This window comes from Schistocerca americana, chromosome 8 (assembly GCF_021461395.2).
Source record: "Schistocerca americana isolate TAMUIC-IGC-003095 chromosome 8, iqSchAmer2.1, whole genome shotgun sequence".
Taxonomy (NCBI): Eukaryota; Metazoa; Arthropoda; class Insecta; order Orthoptera; family Acrididae; genus Schistocerca; species Schistocerca americana.
Genome location: NC_060126.1, coordinates 150,646,923 through 150,672,341, shown reverse-complemented (window position 1 = coordinate 150,672,341; position 25,419 = coordinate 150,646,923). Strand labels below are relative to the sequence as shown.

The window sequence follows — 25,419 nt, the reverse complement described above, 5'->3', positions numbered from 1 at the left end:
TAGGAAAAGGTCATGGGATACATATGATAAGCAGTTTCAAACTGATATACATTAGCCGAAGTTATTTGGACATGAAGAGGCTTACACAGGAGACAGTGGTGTGGAGAACAGAATGAAAGCAGTATTTGGACTGAGGACCATGCCAACAAACAACCGTTATGAAAACTATCTTTGTTGATGTCTATGTTCACAGATGTTGGACATCGACTAGAAACAATACTCTGGCTCCTTATATGCTTTTTCCCGTTGCTACTACACTTCTGCTAGTACAGTCTTTTTTTTTTTTTTTACAACTTCACCTAATCTGTAGATAATTAAACCATTTACATTTATCTTGGCTTACATTACTTCCCTACTTCCTCCTGCTTCCATGAGAACTTTATTGTTATAGCGTGGAAGTGCTGGAAGGCTGCACGCACAATCACAGTTTTTTGAGTTAGGAACATGGGGTAGAAAGTTTTTGGTTTAGCCCACACTAGCGACCATGTGTAGAGCCATTACTGTAGTCAAGTTGCAGTATATTAAGCAAAGTTTAAAAGAAAGACCAGAGTTGGCGCCTAGGAAAATTGTGCGAATCAATTAATTCCTTTTGCATAAGAATGTAATTGGGCAGAAACTAACGCTCAGCAATGGCACCATTTTTATGTGCACCGTTCGGATTTTACTTGCAAAAACAGTCAAATTTGTTCAGGTTTTACGTGCAAAAACAGTCGCCTTCGTTCGGATTTCACGTGCAGAAACCGACACCCTTTGTACGCAGTCCACTTGCAGGCCTCTGGTCCTGTGCTGCTACATTTAAGTCTGCAGTGAGTAGTATGTCAGGAGTTGCTGCCCAACGCTTATTTCCACTCCCCAGTGATAAGACGGAATACAACCTTTACGTAAAAATACTCTATTACGTCAGGTTGCCCTCCATGGGGTGGGTGCACGCAGCGACTGTGGTTATATTGGGTTAGATAGAGCAGCAATCAGTCGTAGAATAAAGTTGCTTTAATATGACATTTATAGTCACAACGCAAATCAGATTTCGACCTGTGTCAGGTCATTATCAATGCTAAAACAAATACAAGAGTATATATTACAATGTGATTTACAAAAGTTATAAGTCCGTCACATCGTTATCTTTTAATGTTAACATTACATACCAGTGCAGAATTGTAGCAGTTGTTCGTGCTCAAGTGAATGCTTACACAGTTCAACCATTATTGTCGTAAAATTATATGTTGGTTTCACAGTACACATCAGTTTTGCGTATGGCGCCCTCTATGAGCTGCGCCTGAAGTTTACAGTTTGTAATATTTATGTAATTTGTAATTTTTTGTAATATTTACTTTTTGTAATATTTATGTTGTATAGTAACTAAGTAGTAACATGTCATATTAAAGCAACTTAATTCTACGACTGATTGCTGCTCTGTCTAACCCACTGTATTCCGTTCTATGTTGCAAGTGCACAAAGCGATATTCAGTAATATATCGCAAGTTGCCCGCGAGTTGCGGCTCTTGGGCGGTCGAGAAATGCGTCTGCTCGCTGCAGTATCTCCAGGCTATCTGAGGCGTCAGCTCTCAGCGGATTCTCGGCATTACCCTGCCCAAACAAAGGACCTAGAAAGTCCAAGCTAACCTGTCCAGTTTGCAAAATGTCACTAGATGGCACTTACAGTGGCAAGCGAGTTACAGAGCTCAGCACCCTTAAATAACTCCGGACTGGAGCGAGACTGGTGGTTCAAATTTGGTCCACCAGTGTATCGGACCTGGGTCTAAGAAAAGTTTTAATCGTCTGAAAAAAATCTTACTTAGTTTGTATTTTACGTGCAAAAAAACACATTTTTTCTGGGAGTTTTTCTATTTGCGCCAATACTGTGTATCAAACTTGTTAGAATCGGACCAAGTTTTGTACGAAAGCAGACAAACACATGCAATTAATGATTGTCCTGTTATTTCGTGAAAACTTTACCTTTCGTCACGATATAAGCACCATGGTTCCAAAGATAATAAAAAAGCCTTTACCTGATCAGTCGTCACCTGAGTCAACAAATATCTACATCAGGTACGAAGCTATCGCCGTCTAATGTCAAAATTGTGGTAGAGTAAATGTCGCGAAACGGAATAAAAAATGTTCCTATCACAGCGCAAAAAAAAGGCGAGTAAGTCCTAGGCAGAGTAAGGGATGTAACAGAAGGGGAGAAACTTTCCGACTTATCTGGCAGCTTCAAAGAGATTTAAATTGAAACATCATGACATACTAGAGCTTTTTTACGCGATAACCCCACTTCCCTAGTGCAATGAGCTCTCTTAGCTGCAAGGTGTTGACACACCTGCATCTTGTAGTGTATACGCTAACATCCTTGATCCTGTGCCTAAAATCCAGAAGATTCACCAGGCATAGTAAACAATATATGTAATATGGTACGTTTGAAGAGCATACATGTAATAGATAAAAAAGCTTTTCCTAGGATGATAAAATTTCTGGGGGTGGATATGTTACTAGGAGGACGCCAAAACAACTTTTGATTTCTGGACGAGGTTGATTCTTTCCCCACAGTGACCATTTCTCCCCAAAACCCACCCCCTGTTACGTATACGGTGAGAGGTCTAATAAATAGACACAAATTAAGTGCTTCTAGAGAATGAGACGCGCCTATAACTAAATGTATCCGAGAGTGGGGATGCATCTGTGGTAAGAAGTATCCCAGAGTGGGTATGCATGGATCCTAAACTTTAATGACACGTATGGTATTGCAAAACACGACAAAGGCCGTGTTCGATGAGTTGACACGATGCGTTATATTACATGACAGGGTTACTAATACTAAAAAGTAAAAAAGAGCGAACATGTCAAGACGTTTTAATTTAAATGTCTTTGAAGCTGCTGGATAAGTCGGAAAGCTGCTTCCCTTCTTTTACATTCCTAACTCTGCCCAGGACATATTCGCCTTTTTTGTATTATGAGAGCACTCCGTCTTCAGGCCACAAGTGGCCCATCGGGGCCATCCGACCGCCGTGTCATCCTCATAAGGATGCAGATAGGAGGGGTGTGTGGTCTGCACACCACTCTCACGGTCGTTACGGTGGTTTTCTTCGACCGGAGCCGCTACTATTCGGTCGAGTAGCTCTTCAATTGGCATCACAAGGCTGAGTGCACCCCGAAAAATGGCAACAGCGCATGGTGGCCTGGATGGTCACCCATCCAAGTGCCGGCCACGCCCGACAACGCTTAACTTTGGTGGTCTGACGGGAACCGGTGTATCCACCGCGGAAAGGCCGTTGCCTTTATTGTGCTATGATATGAGAATTTCTTCATTTCGAGTATAAATTCTCGAATTCAGAACGCAACTGATGCTCACGCACAAGTAATAAGTGTCCCTGAACGTGTTGTAAGATGTATGTTAAACACATTCTCTCTTCGCGGTTTTCCTTCTGTGCCATTTCTGTTCATTGGTATCACACAACAAGCTAACATTTCCCCATGTGTGCGATTTTTGGTGTTAAAGCAAGATAGATACTTTCGACACATTCCTTAACTTCTTGCGGACCACCTGCTTTTATTTTATTTCACAGCACTGCCGATCCAAGTCAATTTGTGTTACTCGTATTCAATCTTCATTTATTTGAGCATGCCATCTACAGTTTCACTGAGTTATAGTAAATGAATGACAAGATTTTATGTACTGCAACATTTCTCAAAGGCATCTGACAGTGCAAATCGTAACATTCTTCTGGAGAGGCTTTACGTTTAGGGCTTTCGGGGTACAATGAGTGTAAGTGATTCACTTCATACTGAACTGAAAGGAAGCGAAGAGGATGTTACACAGTTCGTGTAACAGTCGAGACGAATCTTCTTCTGACTGAATATAAACTGCTACTAGTGTTCAGTAGGGCTCAATCCTGAGACCACCCCTGTCCTGGCTACAGCTTAGTGACTTCTCTTGCACCGATAAAGCAGAAATATCGCTCCATAGTGCTGCAACAACAGGTGGAGCAATACATGAAATGTTTACATCATCGTCAATAACACCACAGCACAGCGGAAAGGAAATATGTAAAACGGATAGTTCAAAATTCCTGGGTGTCCATATTCATCAGAACTTGAACCTGAAATTACATATTACAGAGTTTCTGAAACGCTTCATTCAGCGCAACATTTGCTGTACATGTTATTGCTGATGTTCAATATTACTACATTAGTTTACTTTGATGTCACATGGAATAATTTTCTGAGGCAATTGCACACATAGGCACAAAGTATTCATTGCACTGAAACGTGAAATAAAAATAACGTCTCGTGTCCATCCTCAGAGTTCATGAAGGCAACAACTCAAAAGAATGAACTGACATACTAACAACATCCTCGCAAAACATTTACTTTCTTCTGAAGTTTTCTGTGAAGAATCAGACCTTATTTAAAAATAAGAGGAACATTAATGCATCGAACACTATGAATAAAGGTAGCCCCCGTTATCCATAACTTAATCTTACACTTTCACAGAAACGGCAAACTATGCAGCGATAAAAATGTTTAACCACTTCCATTTAGAATTAAAGGTGCGGGTACACGACAAAATCTTTAAAAATAAATTGAAACCTTAGTTACTTGACAACTTCTTCTATTCGATGGATGAATTTCTAATCTGTATGTGGTTGGATAACATTTATCAAACTTTATTATAGAAATTACCAGCAAGTGCTCATGTTTTCACAGAGCATACGTAGCTTATTTGTAAACCTTCTGAGACGTTCCATGTCATGGCGAATCTAGTCATCGAAATATCAAAAAGACTAAACTAAATATTCTTTATTTTCTGTGGACCGAATTTCTCAGTCATGGACAGCAAAACAGATGACATTCTTTACTTTGGTTATTTAGCTGAATTACATTTATCTGTAATTTTCTTGACGGGGTTAACGACAATCTCATTGCTTGTTAAATTTATGCCTATAAACGTAGCTCGTGACGCTTTATTATGGCTATGGCAACGTTCCGGTCCTAACGTACTAATACATTTGCAAGAGGTAAGCGCTTTATAAAAAGAAGTGTATGTTAGATAGAAGGAAGATTAAGGTTTACGTCTCGTCAAAGACAAGGTTATGGCCCAACGGGGTTTTGAGACCAGGTCTTTCCGAATGCGAGTCCAGTGTTCCAATTATGGTTAGCGTTACAATAGTGTAACGATCCAGCGACAACGAGAACTCCGCTATCGTTTAGTCAGATAAGTGAGAGAGGATAACTAATCAAAAAATGACTTTTTTCCTCTTTTTTCTGTTACTCAGCTGTCGGAATATTACCATTGCAAATATTGTTTCTATTGCACTAACTAAACAAATGTGAGTCGGTTTCCATAGCATTGCACTATTCTTGACTGTTTGCAACTAGCCGTTCTTGTTAATAAAAGATGAATATAACTGTTCGACTGGAAACACCACAAGTTCTGCGAAAGTGACTCACCACTGAATTGCGCCAACAGCTGTAGTTCGGCATCCCGGTCGAATATCTGTGCAGCGCGCTTTCGAGATAACCTCTGAGATCTGTTTGCTTAGTGAGCGCCGATAAAGGATCAGTTGCTATCAAACCCGCAAATAGTTTGGAACGTAAAACGTGACAAATTTGTATTCGCGCACAATTAGATCCTGTTCGTAGATAAATATTGGATGCATTGGTATGTGTGATTTATATACGTGATGCCTTAACAAAAACATGTTGTACTTAGGACAAACATTTTCACAACGCAGAACTGCTCCCCTAAGAACTATCTACATTACCAAAAAGCTATCGCGGAACCCGGTACCAGGTGCAGCGTAGAGGCAACAAAAATCTGATTTTCAGTATTTCGTGTAGTTATTGACCGAACTTAAAAGCTCAAAATGCCATCGTAGTCTACCCATTAAGAGATACAAACTCATTTTAAAAGTTTAACACAATAAAACACGTATTAGAGTTAGAAACTTTGTCTTGAGGCAGCGTAAGTGACGGCGAGAAAATACACGGACTACATTCATTCAGTATTTGTCAGTAAGAGCACACAGTGACTTTCAACAAAGTTTACACATGAACCATCACGATACTTTTTCTCGCTGATAACCCCCACTAAATAGTGAAAAGAAAATAGTATATCGCGGACTACATTTTTACAGTTCATGCAGTCAACCATTATTATCAGGCACGACGTTTTAATTTATTACCTCTTTACTACCAACTCTAGCCGCAACACACTTTTCAGACAGGAGCTACACATATCACTGAAGATCCCTGCAAAATTGCATCACTGTACGACACGTAAGCCAGAAGATATGACGCCATAAACAGTCAGATACGTGAAATCCTAGCTTTTGCTTAAAATGGCTCACAAGTTACCCAATTTAGTTTCATCTACTTAGCGACTTCCAACAAACTAAGCATAATTTCAAACCGTTTCTAAACTGCCTACTCGTCAAATATGGGGTGCCTAGGATACCTGCCTTCTAGGATCGCTAGACAACAATTCAAGCAAATAGTATTAACATAGAAGTGTCGCAACGAAAGGGCGACATGCAAATAAGAAATTCAGTGCTTTTTTTCTAAAAAAAAGTTTGAGGGTACTCCGAAATGGGATACAATGCAGCGAAAATTAGTTTTAACTGAAGCATGGGATACCACCCGTCTGCTTTTAGCCATGACGTCATCAACATGTCTAACTAAAAAAAAAAAAGTATCGGGCTCTTCAGTTGACTGCTCAAATGAAGCAGGCGATACCGAAGCATACACAAACATACAAGAGAATGTGGTATCGAACACTTCAGTTCACATCACCTCAAATGAAGCATGCGATTTGAGCGTATGCATATCCGTTTAGCACTACCATTGACCACTAGTGAGGGCACTACATGGTTGTTGAACTAGCTGCCAGCGATTCAGTTATCGAGAACGCTTGCCGCAGCTTCGAAGTGCTTGAAACAGTCAATGACATCGATTTTCCCACCAAAAACTGCACTGGTATCGTTCGCAATTACCAATTCGAAAAAATGAAATAAAAAATGTACGTCAATGAAATAAATCTTTGGCACTCTTCCAAGTTCTCAACATCGTAAAAAATTACTTTGTCGACGAAAAAGTTTAGGGGTACGCATCCCCCAGCGTTCCCCCAGAAAAACAGCACTGAAGAAATCTCTTCAGCATATACAATTCCTATAGAAGTGAAGTAATACAGTGGATGCTCCTATCCAGGTCGCTGGTCTTTGCGTTTCTGTAGAGCTCGTACAACTCGTTGCGGCCATTGTGTGCAGCATTTCTATTCTCTGCGCGTAGAGGGCGCTGCTGTCGCGTTGTCGTCCTGGAGAGTGGTCAGTCCGCGTGCCATAGGCTGACGTCTTCTTCACGGCCGGCTCTGCTCTAACGTTCCCGAGCGGCGTGTTGGCGCTTGACTTTACGCCGGAACATAAACCTTTGTCGCTTACATGCTTAAAGGCAAATAATAAACATGCTGATTCATTTGTTAAGTAATCAGACGTTTGAAGCCGTTTTATACATAGGTGTGCCATTATTTCAAGTATCAGGGTTTTACTGGTATGGTACTATTCTTCACAGGCTACCATGAAAGAATTATCAGACATCTATTTGTAGCAGAATTCTATTGGTACGGAGTCTGTTTTGTTTAACGTTTAATGTAAAGGGGGTGGAAGGGCTGACCCAATGAAGTGAACATTTCAATTCCAATGGATTTATTAATTAACCAAAACAATCTCACCTAAAATCTGACAAGTGCCACTCGGGCAAGATTATTTAAGAGACATTCATTACATGAATCATGAGCAAGTTAATAAATAACTTTAACAACCTCTCCTAGTTAAGACATTATTTAGGACCCTTTCAATTAACATTACATGTAGCCCACGATTTCCCACCAAAATAGACAGAAGCCACTGAGGCTGAATTTAACCATAACTTTAACAAACAGTTCTAGTTGAGACACATTATTTAAGACCCTTTCAATTAAAACCTTACATTACATGCAAAATAACGTTTGACACACAGCTTAGCTTTAACGCGAATACTTAAAACATGTTTATAGCTTGGTCAATCTTACAGAGCGATCCCGAAATTATTCAAATGCCCGTTGACTTGTAGGATGGAGATTTAGGGCATAGAAAGTTACAACTTCGTACAATGATAAATGTGTAACAACAGAAGCAAGGTCCAAGCTTGGAACGCCGAAGTTTAACCACGAACGGTGGAACCGACTGAGAGAAGTAATACTTAACTTCGAACGAGGACGTGGCTCCGTTTGCAACCTCACGTCGAGTAGGCCACCAAAATGTGAACCAAGCAAACGCTACCGAAGAGGAACACACGAGCTCAGGAGAAGTCAGAAGTCCACAGCCCGTAAGCCAAACTTGTAATCTAAAAGAAGCCCTGCGCTTCAGTTGCCCGCTGCCTCAGCTCACTGAAACACAGCCCACACCCGACAACAGAAAGCAGAGAAACCTTTCTTAACCTTAACATTTAAGATTGACCAGTAAATGAACTCTGTAAAATCGAGGCTAAACAACAACTAATTTGACTAGGAAGTGCTTCCTTTAATTGAAGCAGTACTTGATAAACAAACTCTAGGAGTGGAAAATGAACTAGCTAAGGAGAACCGGCACTCACTTGAACTTAATGACACACAACTGCAAATACATCAGTATTATGCGGAAGCGGAGCACACACTTAGTAGGAGGCCTCAAATTAAAAGCAACAAGCATAACATCACACGTCTTGCAACGTCTTACTGTACCAAGAGCGATCACAATCACAGTTAACAAAGCGCTCTTAGTAACTAGCGTACTTAACTGGGTGTCTTGATGCTGGATCGATTTTGCGAAGATGCCAGACCATCACTTCGCAAGACCTTGGCAGCGTGTACCTCCAAGGATGCGGGCACATCCACGGCTCACGAGGTTGCCGGAGAATGCACAGCGCCGGCCAACTCCGGCCGCCTCCAGTACAACCACGTGACAACCGCTGCCCGGCCTCAGGCATGCCGTCTTCGCTTCTGTCCGCCCGCCAATCGCCGACTCGTCTCACCGCCGCCTTCCGTTCTCACAGCGTTGTCCCCTCTCTCCCTACACGCGGTCGGCACTTCATTATACACTACTGACCATTGAAATTGCTACACCACGAAGATGACGTGCTACACACGCGAAATTTAACCGATAGGAAGAAGATGCTGGGATATGCAAATGATTAGCGTTACAGAGCATTCACACAAGGTTGGCGCCGGTGGCGACACCTACAACGTGATGACGTGAGGAAAGTTCCCAATCGACTTCTCATACACAAACAGCAGTTGACCGGCGTTGCCTGAGGAAACATTGTTGTGATGCCTCGGGTAAGGAGGAGAAATGCGTAACATCACGTTTCCGACTTTGATAAAGGTCAGATTGTAGCCTGTCACGATTGCGGTTTATTGTATCGCGACATTGATGTTCGCGTTAGTCGAGATCCAATGACTGTCAGCAGAATATAGAATCGGTGGGTTTAGGAGGGTAATACGCAACACCGTGCTGGATTCCAACGGCCTCGTATCACTGGCAGTCGAGATGACAGGCATCTTATCCGCATGGCTGTAACAGATCGTGCAGCCACGTCTCGATCCCCGACTCAACAGACGGGGACGTTTGCAAGACAACAACCATCTGCACGAACAGTTCGACTACGTTTGCAGCAGCATGGGCTATCAGCTCGGAGACCATGGCTGCGGTTACTCTTGACGCTGCATCACAGACAGGAGCGCCTGCGATGGTGTACTCAACGACGAACCTGGGTGCACGAATGGCAAAACGTCAATTTTTCGGATGAATCCATGTTGTGTTTACAGCATCATGATGGTCGCATCCGTGCTTGGTGACATCGCGGTGAAGGCACATTGGAAGCGTGAATTCGTCATCGCCATACTGGCGTATCACCCGGCGTGATGGTATGGGGTGCCATTGGTTACACGTCTCGGTCACCTCTTGTTCGCATTGACGGCACTTTGACTAGTGGACGTTGCATTTCAGAAGTGATACGACCCGTGGCTCTACCCTTCATTCGATCTCTGCGAAACCCTACATTTCAGTAGTATAATGCACGACCGCAGGTTGCAGGTCCTGTACGGGGCAGAAAATGTTCGACTGCTGCCCTGGCCAGGACATTCTGCATCTCTCACCAATTGAAAACGTCTGGTCAATGGTGGCCGAGCAACTGGCTCGTCACAATACGCCGGTGAACTGTGCTATCGTGTTGAAGCTGCATGTGCAGCTGCATCTCTACACGCCATCCAAGCTCTGTTTGACTCAATGGCCAGGCGTATCAAGGCCGTTATTAGGGCCAGAGGTGGTTCTTCTGAGTACTGATTTCTCAGGATCTATGCACCCAAATTGCGTGAAAATGTAATCACATGTCAATTCTAATGAAATATATTTGTCCAAGGAATACCCGTTTATCATCTGCATTTCTTCTTGGTGTAGCAAGCCGGCCCAAGCCCAAAGACAAACCTCTGCACTAGGAAATCGATCGTACTCATGTCAGAGATACTACTGGCGCCAATCCCGCCACGGCTCTTCTACGACATACTCGTACAAGCCGACGTCTGGAAAAATCGTAGTCATATGCCTAGTAAGTGGATAATAGATGGAAAAGACCCGCAATGGTTTAATAACGAAATTCGGAGGACACTGAGGAGGCAATGGCTGTTGCATTCTCGGTTCAAAAGCGATCTCTGAAACGACCGCGAAGGTTAGTAGAGATCCGGGCGTCTGAGAAAATGTCTATGCGCGAAACATACAACTACCACAGTCGCACCTTAGCAGAAGAGCTGGCAGACAACCTGAGGGAATTGTGGTCTTATGTAAAATAGCTACGCGCTTCTAACGCTACCATTCAGTCCCTTGTTGACCGATCTGGTGTAGCAGTTGAAGACAGCAAAACGAAAATCGAAGTTTTAGATTTCACGTTCAAGAAATCTTTCACACAGGAGAATCGTACAAACATACCGTCATTTGACCGTCGTACGGAATCACACATGGACGACATAATAATAAGCATCCCTGGCGTAGAGAAAGAACTGAAAGATTTGAAAGTAAATAAATCACCAGGTCCGGATGGAATCCCAGTTCGATTTTACAAAGACTACTCTACGGCAATGACTCCTTACCTAGCTCGCATTTATCGAGTATATCTCGCCCAGCATAATGTTCCAAGTGACTAGAAAAAGGCACAGGTGGCTCCAGTATATAATGAGGATAAAAGAATGGAGTCGCAACATTACAGACCAATATCTCTAACTTCTGTTTGGTGCACAAACCTTGAACATATTCGCAGTTAGAATATACTTTGTTGAGACTGAGAACCTTGTGTCCACGAATCGGCATGGTTTTAGAAAGCATCGCTTGTGCAAAACTCAGCTTGCCCTTTTATCACATGATATACTGCGAAATATGGATGAAGGGCAACAGGCAGATTCCATATTTCTTGATTTCCGCAAATCATGTGACACGTTGCCCCATTGGAGACTGTTTAACGTACGAGTATATGAAATAAATTCACAGATATGTGAGTGGCTCGATGCCTTCTTAAGCAATAGAAACCAGTGTGTTGCCCTCGACGGCGACTACTCATCAGAGCCAAGGGTATCGGCAGGAGTGCACCGAGGAAGTGTGATAGGAGCGCTGTTGTTCTCTGTATACACAAATGATTTGGCGGACAGGGGTGGGCAGCAGCCTGCGGTTGTTCGCTGATGATGCCGTGCTGTATGGTAAGGTGTCGAAGTTGAGTGATTGTAGGAACTTATAAGACGACTTAGACAAAACTGCCAGTTGGTGTGATGAAAGGCATCTAGCTGTAAATCTGGAAAAATGTGAGTTAATGCTGATGAGTAGGAAGGACAAGCTTGTAATGTTCAGACAAGTATTACTAGTGTCCTGTTTGATACAACCAGTTCGTTTAAATAGTGGGCGTAACGTTGCAAAGCGATATTACGTGGAACGAGCATGTGACAACTGTGGTAGGCAAGGTGAATTGTCGACGTTGGTTTATTGGGAGAATTTTGAGAAAGTATGGTTCACCTGTACAGGAGACAGCATATAAGACGCTGGTGCGACCTATTCTCTAGTACTGCTCGAGTGTTTGGGACCCGTACTTGGTCGGATTGAAGGAAGACATCGAACCAGTTCAGAGGCGGCCTGCTAGATTTGTTGCTGATACGCTCGAACAACACGTTAAATATTGCGGAAATGCTTCGGGAACTCTCTGGAGGGAAGGCGACATTCTTTACGAAGAACAATATTGAGAAAATTTAGAGAACAGGCATTGGAAGCTGAGTGCAGAATGATCCTACTTCCGCCAACATACGTTTCGCGTAATGACCACGAAGGTACGATACGAGAGATTAGGGCTCATACGGAGGGCATGTAGACAGTCGTCTTTCCCTCGCTCTATCTGCGAGTAGAACAAGAAAAGGAAACGACTAGTAGTGGTAGAAGGTACCCTCTGCCACGCACCGTACGATGGCTTGCGCAGTATATATGTATATAGATGTAAATGTAGGTGTAGGTGTAAAATACAGGATAGAAGGATGTCAGTGATAAAGTACGCTGAGGACACTTCGATCGTTAGTGTAGTCTGGGAGAACTACAGAACCTGTTGAACGGAAGATAGAGTATACTGAGCAAAGAATATGAACTGAAGGTAAGCCGAAAAAGAGTGGAAGGTATTGAGGAGTAGTATAAGTGAATTAGCGATAAACGTATCGAAACTGCGGGCCAGGTAATAGGTAAAGAGAAGGAATCTGTTACCTAGGCGAGAAAATAACCCACGACGGAGGAATTGAGGAGCACACAACAATGAAACTTGTACAGTGAAAGAAAGTGTTCCTGGCCAAAAGAATTGTGCTAGTACCAAGGATACGTCTTAACTTGAGAAACTTATTTCACTTCATAATAAGCTGATTTTTACAGAAACCATTTTTCACAACTGTGGTGACATTGGCGATTTTACTATTTCCATGGGGATCTAGTCCACCAGAAATGTCACTTAGATAGTTCTATTCACCATCAGTTCTGACCAACCGCCATATCAGCAGGTGATATGAAACACACACGATAGCTTTACACAAAATCCGATGAAGCCTTAACAAGGCGTTAGACGTCATTTGTAACAATAACACTGCAACTGAGACTGTTCCTTTATATAGAAATTTTTTGAGGCTGTGTGTCTGGAACGCAGTACTGTATGAGTTATCGACAGTGAGGAAACTGGAAAGCGAAAGAATGGCGGGTTTTGCACTGTGGTATTACTGACTATCAACTTGTGAAGCTCTATCTCCTGAATAGATCATCCAGTTGTTCTGAAATTGTACTCGTTTGTTTGTCTGTACACGCACATCATATCTACCAATATCCGTCCCATTCTTGATGCGTCATTTTTATGTCGTAGAAGGTATCTCAAAAACAGCGCATCGGTTTAAAAACGGAGAAATACGTGTTCAGTGTTTTTGTAAATGCTATGCCGTGATACAGATGTTGACGAACGCCGACCCAGCGTCATGGTGTGGCGCTGTGAACATCTCTGAAATCTTACATACCAACATCTTATTTTTACTGTAAAATCTGATTCTGTGAGACAAAATACGTAACTTTTGTATGGGGTACTTTTGCCGTCGCGGGACAGATGGCGCAGAGATTAACAAATAGCACAATTTATTTCCAAAGCGATGTCATCTCGAGAAAAATGCATTAGATCAATAACACAAAGACGGACTTCAGTGGCAAATGACTTTGTGTTTTGCAGATTTTTCCGTGCAGCTGTTTTGAAACATTCATTCATTCGTTCGTCCATTATTTGACTTGATTTCGTTGCATGCAAAAGTCGTCCCTCATAAATACGTTCTTTCATAACCTGAGCACGTTATTAATTAAACTGCAGGCTATTTACGATAGAAGAGAAAATTTGAATGGTTTACACTTTTGAGAAAGTGGCAGGAGCGCCAATAACGCTGTAACCCTTTATGCTTGACATTTTTCAAACAGGGTGCGATCACAGGCTTCTTTTTGTTGCGTTCTTCGACAGTCCTCCTCCACGGGAGCTGTACAACCAAGGAAAAGGAAGCATCGAAGAAAAATTACTGGAGAGAATTATGAAACTGCGATATTAACTGCAGTGAATCATAACCCTCACATTGGAACTCGGCAGTAAATCGTGAATCGTGTAGCGAATTTTGAAACGTGGAAAACAACATCCGTTTCGCACTTCCCTCCATCAGGCACTTCATAGCAATAATTCACAGAACCGAGTAACACATTGCCAGTGGTAGCTTTAGCAAATACAGAGAGGCCCCAATTTCTTTGACCGACTATTGTTCTCTGGCGAGTCGACCATCTCGAACCACGGTACGATTGACACAACATGCATCATTGGGAACACACTTTGGTTGCGCCAAGATGAACATCTTCCGCGGAATGTGAATGCTTGGCGTGGAATAATTGGTTGACAAACTCATTGGTTCATTCTTTATCGATCACCCCATAAATGATGATAAATACTCGTATTTTACATACTTGGAAGATGATCTCCCAGTACTGCTCGAAGACCTTCCCTTGGAACTGTGACAAACAACGTGGTTTCAATATGATGATGTCCACCACATTAGTCTGTAGCAAAATGGTATTAAGTTCCGTGTGCCATCATCGGTGGATCGGAAGAAGCGGTCCAGTGTCCTGGCCTGCAAGACGGCCAGATTTTACTTCGCCCGACTTTTGTTTATAGGTTCACCAACTTTTGTTTATCGGTTTACCAGGAGAGTGAAATTTATATGAAGTACCAACATTGAGCAGTAACTTGATTCAGGGTGTCACCTGGCGTTCTCAGATGTTTCGAATGACTTCATGCACGGATAAATAAGTGCATCGAAACATGCCGCGATACATTTGTGCACTTACTGTGAAATAAGCACCGCGTTCGTGACAGCACATCTCAAACCAGCACACCGTTGTTGAGAGGACGCACTTCTAACATGCTATTTTCATAATTGCTGGACACATCTGCCTGTCTTTTTTTTGGTCCAATGTTATTTGCTGGAGATAATAACGGTTTGGAACTCAACTTTGTTATTTGTCGACTACAGCACCATCTATCGCCCAACGATAAAAGTGTTAAATACAAAGGTTACAATTTTTTTACGTAGAACCCGAGTCTACAACAAAAATGGAATGTTCCTATTTAAAATTTCAGAGTTGATTTTCCGCTAAACCTTTGAGGGGTGAGGCACGGGAGTATCGCCGGATAGCATTTTTAAAAGCACAGAACACGTATTTTTCCATGTTGTAATCCGGCGCATAGTTTGAGATATTTCGTTGCCCCAAAATAAAAACTCATCCTGCATGCAACAAGTAATTGAGAATTTTTGGTGTAGGTCTAGGTGCTTCACACACACACACACACACACACACACACACACACACACACACACACACAGAGAGAGAGAGAGAGAGAGAGAGAGAGAGAGAGAGTGAGAGAGAGAGGGGGGGAGGGGGGAGGGGGGAGGAGGGGGGGGAGGGACCGTGGCGGACTCTGTCAAACCAGCCACGAAACTAAAGACCTTTACCCATAAGAATTCTAAGGATTTCTACTGCCGAAGGGAGTTACTCGTATTTTGCCGCACATAGCGTCATAGCCGAAAATAGACGTCGACCTGCGAATATCCTATCGAATAGCTAGCGCAGTTCTTACTCGTAGCTCTCGGTCGCTCGAAATCTCTGGTTCCTTTCTTACAGGAAGTGTCGAAAACATCCTATATACTAAGACAACTTGTTCAAGGCCACTCCGAAATTCCAGAAGCGGTTTATCAACAAAGACGCGCTAAAATTCCAATTCAGTTGCAGCAAAATAGTTCAGAAAATTATGAGGACAACTGTCCTGCTGCCAAAACGAAATGTTCCTCACACTCGAAATTTAGCTATGTACAATGTAAATTTAGGTTATGTGCAAAACAAATATTCCAGGCTGCAGGAGATGGTCACTTATCGCTCATGTACATTCTGATTGTATTTTGTGTGTGAATCTCAGCAGATAATGGAATTATATCACAACGTTTATCGGCAGTCGACTGAGTAAATTACAGATTAATTTTAGATTAAGCTGTAAACGGCGCAGGATGTGGAAACCAACATGCGGTCATATTAACATGCAACTTTCGCTTTACACCTTCCACAATATATTTATCAGTCATTAGATAAAGATATCGGCCATGCTGTTCTATAGCCTTATACCACTTTCTATCTTATTCACAATAATGTGTTTCATAAAGTTCGAATCGTTCACTGTACTTCGGTGCTCAGTGCTTCCATTGCTAGACTTTATTTGGAACACTATTTATAAACTGTCCCATTACTGTCTCGTTACCCTGTATGCCAATTAATAGCAAAGCTCTAAATCCAATCAACGCTATGGTTAGCATCTTAAATTAACCGGCAGGAACGGCAGAAACCTAAACCGTACTGTACGGACCGATACTCGCACATCCTTGACAAATACTGTCCAGTGCCCCCGTTGTGGATCAGGTGTAGCGGTCGGAATGGTAAGTCAGGCTGGTCGTCTTGTTTATCAGTGATAAGAAGGAATGCTCCACGCTGCTAACAGTGATGCACACAACACCGTTTTTGCTGCAGAGTTAACGTACAAACTGTAGCTTTATAAACACAGTAACGGAGAACATGCCAATGCATTTAAATAAAAGAATGTACACAATTCCATAACATGCGTGAATTAAATAGGGTATAGTAAGTGCTCTACTGGACATTTTGAAGTACAGAACATTGGGCTTGCTAAGTCAGATCACGAAAATTCTTGCGTGAAAATTCTCTGCCGAGTTTTGAGATTATACGTTGTGTTAGATTGTTTATTTTCACTCTGTTTCCTTAATTTATTACTTATCGCATATTACGCACTGTGTACCCATTTCACGCTTCTATGAGACATTATTTATCACACAAGATTTAACATCTGTTACTTTTACTATCCATTTGGCATGTAGCACCTCTCGAGCCTTCGTGGAGTTCTTCAATTAAGGAAGATCTGTGGAGAAAATGGTTCGAATGGCTCTAAGCAATATGGGACTTAACATCTGAGGTCATCAGTCCCCTATACTTAGAACTACTTAAATCTAACATAAGGACATCACACACATCTATGCTCGAGGCAGGATTCGAACCTGCGACCGTAGGCAGCAGCGCGGTTCCGGACTGAAGCGCCTAGAACCGCTCTGCCACAGCGGCCGGCATCTGTGGAGACGACGGGAAAAAATTTACCAATTCAGATAACAACAGCTCGGAACCGTATGTTCAGAAGGAAACGTCCATTCACGTGCAGCTGTTAAAATTTACAAACCTAAGTTAATTACAATATAAACTACGAATTTCTTTTTTCGTTACAAGAGGTTAACTTTACGGAATAAACAAACTTGACAGATTGTTAGAGCTACGTCGAAATTGACCAACTCTATATTAAGAATTGATAACAATGCTTTGTCTCGCTATCGCAGTTTATATCAGGTGAACAGTTCTGCAGATAGGTTGGTATCTTTCTTCTTCAGCGCCCAGTCACTTCTTTTTCCACTGCGCTAAAATCTGCTTATTTGTCGCTGTGTCTGGTTTTATCCTGCGACAATATCAGCAGAAATATCCTGTCATTTCAAATGCCCTATAGGTGTGAAAGTACTGATTCAGGAGGCTTCTTCACATAGCAAACAAACGCCATGACAATCCGTCTAGAAACCACTCTGTAAACAAAAATGTAAAATATCGGCGACATTGCGAAACAACTCAGCCACAACACGCAATAACTTTTACTTCTTCGTTTTCGGTTTCTATTTCAACAAAGCTTCTGCAGGTATTTTAGATCTCTCTCTCTCTCTCTCTCTCTCTCTCTCTCTCTCTCTCTCTCCCCCTCTCTCTCCCCCTCTCTCTCTCTCTCTCTCTGCTGCAATTTTTCTTTATTTTTCTATGTGCTAATAATGCGAAGACGTCATGCAACGAACTTCGCCTTGGTATGAAGCGTACTACACACTAGGATATGGCCGGTCGGAGTGGCCGTGCGGTTCTAGGTGCTGCAGTCTGGAGCCGAGCGACCGCTGCGGTCGCAGGTTCGAATCCTGCCTCGGGCATGGATGTGTGTGATGTCCTTAGGTTAGTTACGTTTAATTAGTTCTAAGGCGACTTATGACCTCAGAAGTTAAGTCGCATAGTGCTCAGAGCCATTTGAAGCAACACTAGGATATGCAAATGATAAACATTTTTGCGCAATCACACGAAGTAGGAAGAAGTAATGCTATTTAACATCTGTATACTGGGCAATTCAAAATTAATATCGCGGTTTTAAGGCTTTGTAGCATTTATTATATTCAAATTACAATTATAAATAATGCATCAAATGTAAGAGCAACGCAAACAGTTTTTCTTGTAGTGTTCAATGTGAGCACCATTCGTCTCACGGCACATATCGAGACCTAGGCGAGTTCTTCCCAAACCTCGATCACTGTGCCTGGAGCAACTGCTTCAATCGTGTTTCTTACGTCGGATAAATCCGCTGGTAGCGGAGCCAACTACACATGAACCTCTATGTACCCCCAAAGGTTATAAATTGCACGGCGTCAGATCGGGTGAACGTGGCGGCCATGCGAGAATACGCTCCGTAATCCAGCCCCTGATGGCCAATCCAGAGGTCGGATACAACGACATTTAACCAATCATGTACTGAGTTATGCCAGCGAGGCGGCGCACCATCTTGCTGCCAAATAAAGTTCTGTGGTTCTGCTTCTTTCAGTTCAGAAAAGAGCCACAGTTCTAGCACATCGAGATAAGAAACACCAGTTACAGTAAGGCACATAAATTTTCCACCGAGATATGGCACAAGAAACATTCAGTTTATTGGAATCTCATTGCAACTGTACAGTTTACTTTGGAACACGATACAATATATCTTCGTCGTCATACAGATGCATTTCGTTTGCAAACTTAGTGCGTAGATTTTAGAGATTGCAACAGCTGCAAACGATAAGAACGTTGTCCTGTCTCCTTAAAAGTTTCCACAGAGACATCACTGGAACTGCTAATTCGCGAAAGCCTTCCGAAATGATTTCTTGGGGCTGTGTGTGAAAAACTCTCTCACTCATTCAACGCGTTTCTGAGTCACTCCTGGTCGTGCCGTACTCTTTCCTTCGCTAAAACAATCGGTGTCTTCAAACTGATGATACCATGTATGGATGTTATCATCATTTGGAGGTTAACAATGGAACTTTATACAAAACACGCGTTGCGCTGTAACAACAGATTCAATCCTTGCAAACTGTAAAACACAAAAAGCTTTCTGTTCACTGGTCGCCATCTTTTACTTTATACAAAACACGCGTTGCGCTGTAACAACAGATTCAATCCTTGCAAACTGTAAAACACAAAAAGCTTTCTGTTCACAGGTCGCCATCTTTTCCACTCTCGCCGGCCGGTGTGGCCGTGCGGTTCTAGGCGCTTCAGTCTAGAACCGCGTGACCGCTACGGTCGCAGGTTCGAATCCTACCTCGGGCATGGATGTGTGTGATGTCCTTAGGTTAGTTAGGTTTAAGTAGTTCTAAGTTCTAGGGGACTGATGACCACAGACGTTAAGTCCCATAGTGCTCAGAGTCATTTGAACCATTTTTTTCTACTCTCGCTTTCTAACGGAAGACACAGCAAACAGCGCATGGACATGCACACAGGTATACAAACAAACCTCAATTGTTGTTTCATTTCATGTATTTTTTATATTTGTAAGTTGAAACACTTCAAAGTTTTTAAATTCTGATATTCGTTTTGACACACCTGGTATGAGAAAATATTATGTAGCGGGTTCTCACTCGGAAATCATATTTAACTGATAGTTGTTTTCAAGAAAATCATATTATGCCGTGTGGGAGACGGAGAAACATCTACCAGCACATGTTGGCAGTCGACAGTGGTAGGATGGAGTGTTTTCGAGATTACTGTTTATCGTTCCACAGTACTGCTCCACGTGTTGACTGAGATCCCACAACTGTCATGCGAATATAGGAGCAAGTACCCAACGCCACGCAGGACCTCAGTAGCTCCACACGTCTAGCGCCTGAGGGGACAGACATTGTTCATGCAGGATGGTATAGTCATGTCACGTACCTCCAGCCTCGAAACGGGCTTATTTGCAGCATAACAAATGTCAAAATGGGTTCTGTGACGACATCTGGAGCACAGTGTACTGTCAGCACATCAATTATTGTGTAGGCTTATTTTGATACGGCAATAGAGAATGGCACACCTACAATGGTGCGCCCGAGACCAACACTGGAGACAGGATACACACAACATCATAATGACTTATACACTGATCAGCCAGAACATTATGAGCACCGACCTACCATCGATGTAAACCCGTTCAGGCGATAGCAACGTCACCTGCCGAGGAACGACTGCTAGTCAGACATAAGCACGGTTCATATACTATCAGTGTGTAGACTGGGAAAAAAGTGCGGTCTATGCAAGTGTGACTGAGTGTACATTATGATGGCACGAGCATTTCGGAAACTGCACAGCTCGTCGGGTGTCCGAGGATTGCTGTGATTAGTGTTTTCAACACACAGCGAAACCAAGGTGAAAACAAGTCCATACGTCGTGGGATCGGGCGGCCAGCGCTCATAACAGATGTTACTTGTCAGGCTGGGCAGACTGGTAAAAAAGGGTAGGCGTTACACTGTGGCGGAACTAACTTCAGCCTTTAATGCTGGGCAGAGTACAAGTGTATCTGAACACTTAACATTCCACCTGTCCACATGCCAATGTTAACAGCATAACATCAACAATACGACTGAAATGGGCACGTGACCATCGGCACTAGACGTTGGCGCAGTGGCAGACCGTTGCATCGTCTGATGAATCCCGATGCCTTCTTCACTACGTCGATAGGAGGGCACGAATCCATTGTCCTTGATACGTAAAAGGTGGGGTGGGGACAAGATGGCGGCAGCTCCATTATGCTCTTGGGAACGATCACGTGGGTGCCCATTAGTCCAATGCAGATCGTGCAAGACACCACGACGGCCAAGGAGTATCGTACACTGGCTGCCAAACACGTACATCCCTTCATGAAGATCATGTTTCCCGAAGGCAGTGGCATTTTTCAGCAAGATGCGCTATGTTACAAGGCCAGGAGTGTGATGGAGTGGTTTATGGAGCACAGTGGCGAGTTCCAATTGAGGTGCTGGCCCCCCTGCTCGCCAAATCTGAATCCGATCGAGCACATCTGGGATGTGATGGCGACAGAACTCATCGCCCACTCCACGCAATTTACGCGAAGTGAGTGACTTGTGAGTGCAGATGTGGTGCTAATTCCCTCCAGCGACCTACCGAGGCCTCAGTGCTTCCATGCGATAACGCGTCACTGCTGTTATCCGTGCCAAAGGTGGACATATCGTCTATTAGGTAGGTGGTCAAAATGATCTGGCTGATCAGTGTATGAGTATGGAAGCTCAGATGACAACAAACGTTCGATTCTACACAGAGTACGCGAAAGAGCTTGCCCCCCTTCTAACAGCCGTGTACCACAAGTCTTTAGAGGAACGGAAGGTTCCAAATGATTGGAAAGGAGCACAGGTAGTCCCAGTCTTCAAGAAGGGTCGCCGAGAAGATGCGCAGAACTATAGACCTATATCTCTGACGTCGATCTATTATAGAATTTTAGAACATGTTTTTTGCTGGCGTATCATGTCGTTTCTGGAAAACCAAAATCTACTCTGTAGGAATCAACATGGATTCCGGAAACAGCGATCGTGTGTGACCCAACTCGCTTTATTTGTTTATGAGACCCAGATAATATTAGATACAGGCTCCCAGGTAGATGCCATTTTCCTTGACTTCCGGAAAGCGTTCGATACAGTTCCGCACTGTCGCCTGATAAACAAAGTAAGAGCCTACGGAATATCGGACCAGCTGTGTGGCTGGATTAAAGAGTTTTTAGCAAACAGAACACAGCATGTTGTTCTCAATGGACAGACGTCTACAGACAAAGTAACCTCTGGTGTGCCACAGGGGAATGTTGTGGGACCATTGCTTTTCACAATATATATAAATGACCTAGTAGATAGTGTCGAAAGTTCGATGCGGCTTTTCGCGGATGATGCTGTGGTATACAGAGAAGTTACAGCACTAGAAAATTGCAGCGAGATGCATGAAGATCTGCAGCGGATAGGCACTTGGTGCAGGGAGTGGCAACTGACCCTTAACATAGTCAAATGTAATGTATTGTGAATACATAGAAAGAAGGATCTTTTATTTTATGATTATATGATTGCGGAACAAACACTGGTAGCAGTTACTTCTGTAAAATATCAGGGAGTAAGCGTGCGGAGCGATTTGAAGTGGAATGATCATATAAAATTAGTTGTTGGTAAGACGGGTGCCAGATTGAGATTCATTGGGAGAGTCCTTAGAAAATGTAGTCCATCAACAAAGGAGGTGGCTTACAAAACACTCGTTCGACCTATACTTGTGTATTGCTCATCAGTGTGGGATCCGTACCAGGTCGGGTTGACGGAGGAGATAGATAAGATCCAAAGAGCGGCGCGTTTCGTCACAGGGTTATTTGGTAACCGTGATAGCGTTACGAAGATGTTTAGCAAACTCAAGTGGCAGAGTCTGCAAGAGAGGCGCTCTGCATCGCAGTGTAGCTTGCTGTCCAGGTTTCGAGAGGGTGCGTTTCTGGATGAGGTATCGAATATATTGCTTCCCCCTACTTCTACCTTCCGAGGAGATCACGAATGTAAAATTAGAGAGATTCGAGCGCGCACGGAGGCTTTACGGCAGTCGTTCTTCCCGCGAACCATACGCGACTGGAACAAAAATGGTTCAAATGGCTCTGAGCACTATGGGACTTAACTTCTGAGGTCATCAGTCCCGTAGGACTTAGAACTACTTAAACCTAACTAACCTAAGGATATCACACACATCCATGCCCGAGGCAGGATTCGAACCTGCGACCGTAGCGGTCGCGCAGTTCCAGACTGTAGCGCCTAGAACCGCTCGGCCACCCCGGCCGGCCGACTGGAACAGGAAAGAGAGGTAATGACAGTGGCACGTAAAGTGCCCTCCGCCACACATCGCTGGGTGGCTTGCGGAGTATAAATGTAGATGTAGATGACAGACGTCATTGTATTTGGGCCCAGCACCTTGTGTGATGGTATGGGCATCACTGGGTTCGTACGCCTCTGGCTCGCGTAACTGCTAGTTTGGACACCAGGCGTTACTTTTGTGAGATATTAAGGCCAGTGGCTGTACCACGTCTTTGAGGTCTCCATGACACACACTCTCAATAAGGTAATTCGATACCACATATTTCCCTGCTGTCCTGACCTACCTCAGTACGAATTATGTTTGATTGTCCTGAGCCATGCGTTCTCCGGATGTCTTAGCCACTGGTCATCGTATACCTGAGAGGCTAGTACGTCACAACTCATCAGTCTCCGTGACTGATGGACTCTGGCATAAGGTGAAACACCATTATTCAGACAGCTTACAGAATCAGCAGGTGTGTCAATTTGTACCAAACAGCCTCGAGTTTCACATTATGTTGTCAAGGGTCATTTTAGTTCGATGTGACTACCATTTCTGATGTGACAAACGTCCCACCGGTAATCAATTTCTTCCCACATTCGTTGCAGCAAATCTGGCGTAACTCGTGCAACAGGAGCGCAGATTCGATTTTTCAGTTCAGCTAAATTGTTTGGTTGGGATGGGACATAAACTCGGTCTTTAATGAAACCCCAGAGAAAGAAATCCCGTGATCGCAAATCAGGGGAGAGAGGTCATCATGCGACTGGCCTTTTATGGCCATTCCAACGACCTGGGAAGCTATTATCTAGGAAATTCCGAACTTCCGTGATGAAATGAGATGGCGAACCGTCTTGCTGGTAGGAAACCATCCCATCTCTGTCGTCTTCGTCGATCTGTGGAATTAACTTTCAGTTTGCTAAGGGCATAAAGCACACCGAGTGAGGTGGCGCAGTGGTTAGCACACAGGACTGTCATTCGGGAGGACGACAGTTCAAACCTGCGTCTGGTCATCCTGGTTTAGATTTACCGTGATTGCCCTTAATCGCTTCAGGCAAACGCTGGGATACTTCCTTTGAATCGGCACGACCACTTCCTTCCCTGATACGATGGGAGCGGTGGCCTCGCTGTTTGGTCCCTTCCCTCCAAATCAACCAACCAACAATAAAACACATTAACTTTGGGGCTGTTACAAACATGTTGCACGTGGATTTTCGCTCCCCCATATTCTGTAGTTGTGGGTGTTCACTATGCCACTGATATGAAATGTTGACTCCAGGCAAAACTCTCCGTAGCCTGTTCGGCATAATCATCTACATGTAAGCGATATGGTAATTTATAATGTCACAGTGAACAACAATCCATCTCAACAAAGTTCTTGTGCTAAGAGAAAATCGTTGGCCTGTTGGAAGGTTCTTTAGCATATTCGGGGGGAAATTTATGCCGAACAGTTGTTGCAGAGTTTGTTTCATGAAATCAAAACGCACAGCGAGCACACTGCGCACAAATGAAATTAGCCATTTTGACAGTGCACTATACTGGCGCTCCTGGTGGCCGGACAGGGTACTGATGCACTACGTGAAACAAACTTGAGGTTGAAACTTCCTGGCAGATTAAAATTGTCTGCCGGACCGAGACTCGAACTCGGGACCTTTGCCTTTCTCGGGCAAGTGCTCTACCATCTGAGCTACCCAAGCACGACTCACGCCCCGTCCTCACAGCCCTACTTCTGCCAGTACCTGCCTTCCAGACTTTACAGAAGTTCTCCTGCGAGACGAGATACTGGCAGAAGTAGGACCGTAAGGATGGGGCGTGAGTCGTGCCTGGGTAGCTCAGATATTAGAGCACTTGCCCGCGAAAGGCAAAGGTCCCAAGTTCGAGTCTCGGTCCGGCACACAGTTTTAATCTGGCAGGAAGTTTCATATCAGCGCACACTCCGCTGCAGAGTGAAAATCTCATTCTGGAAACTTGAGGTTGTTTGCTGTAAAATGACACACTGATTCTACAAGTAATATGAAATTTCTATGTCATTCCAAAGTTGTTCTTTTTGACTCTCTCTTTACATAAGCTGAGTTCAATTCTATGCCCAGCTATGTTCGAGTCATGGTTCCTAACCACAGACTGCACAGCTGTCTACTAAATTTCGCACCCTGTATACCCCAAAACAACCTACAAATTTAATCATGTATTATTCCTGCTAAACTGTATATGTACAATAAGTGAAATTGTATTTAATACTGCGCCAATAACAGATATCGACAGCAGCGCAGAGGTGCTACAGGTAGCAGATGATAATTGCCACCGGGGGGGGGGGGGGGGGGGGTGA

The 25,419-nt window shown here is 43.5% G+C and overlaps 1 protein-coding gene and 1 pseudogene across 1 annotated transcript in view; one reads left to right on the top strand and one right to left on the bottom strand.

The window, feature by feature from the left end:
* Positions 1-25,419, top strand: part of LOC124545177 (chondroadherin-like protein) — a 186,021-nt gene that overhangs the window by 21,325 nt on the left and 139,277 nt on the right. The gene's annotated exons all lie outside the window — the stretch shown is intronic.
* Positions 3,154-3,271, bottom strand: LOC124546195 (annotated as a pseudogene).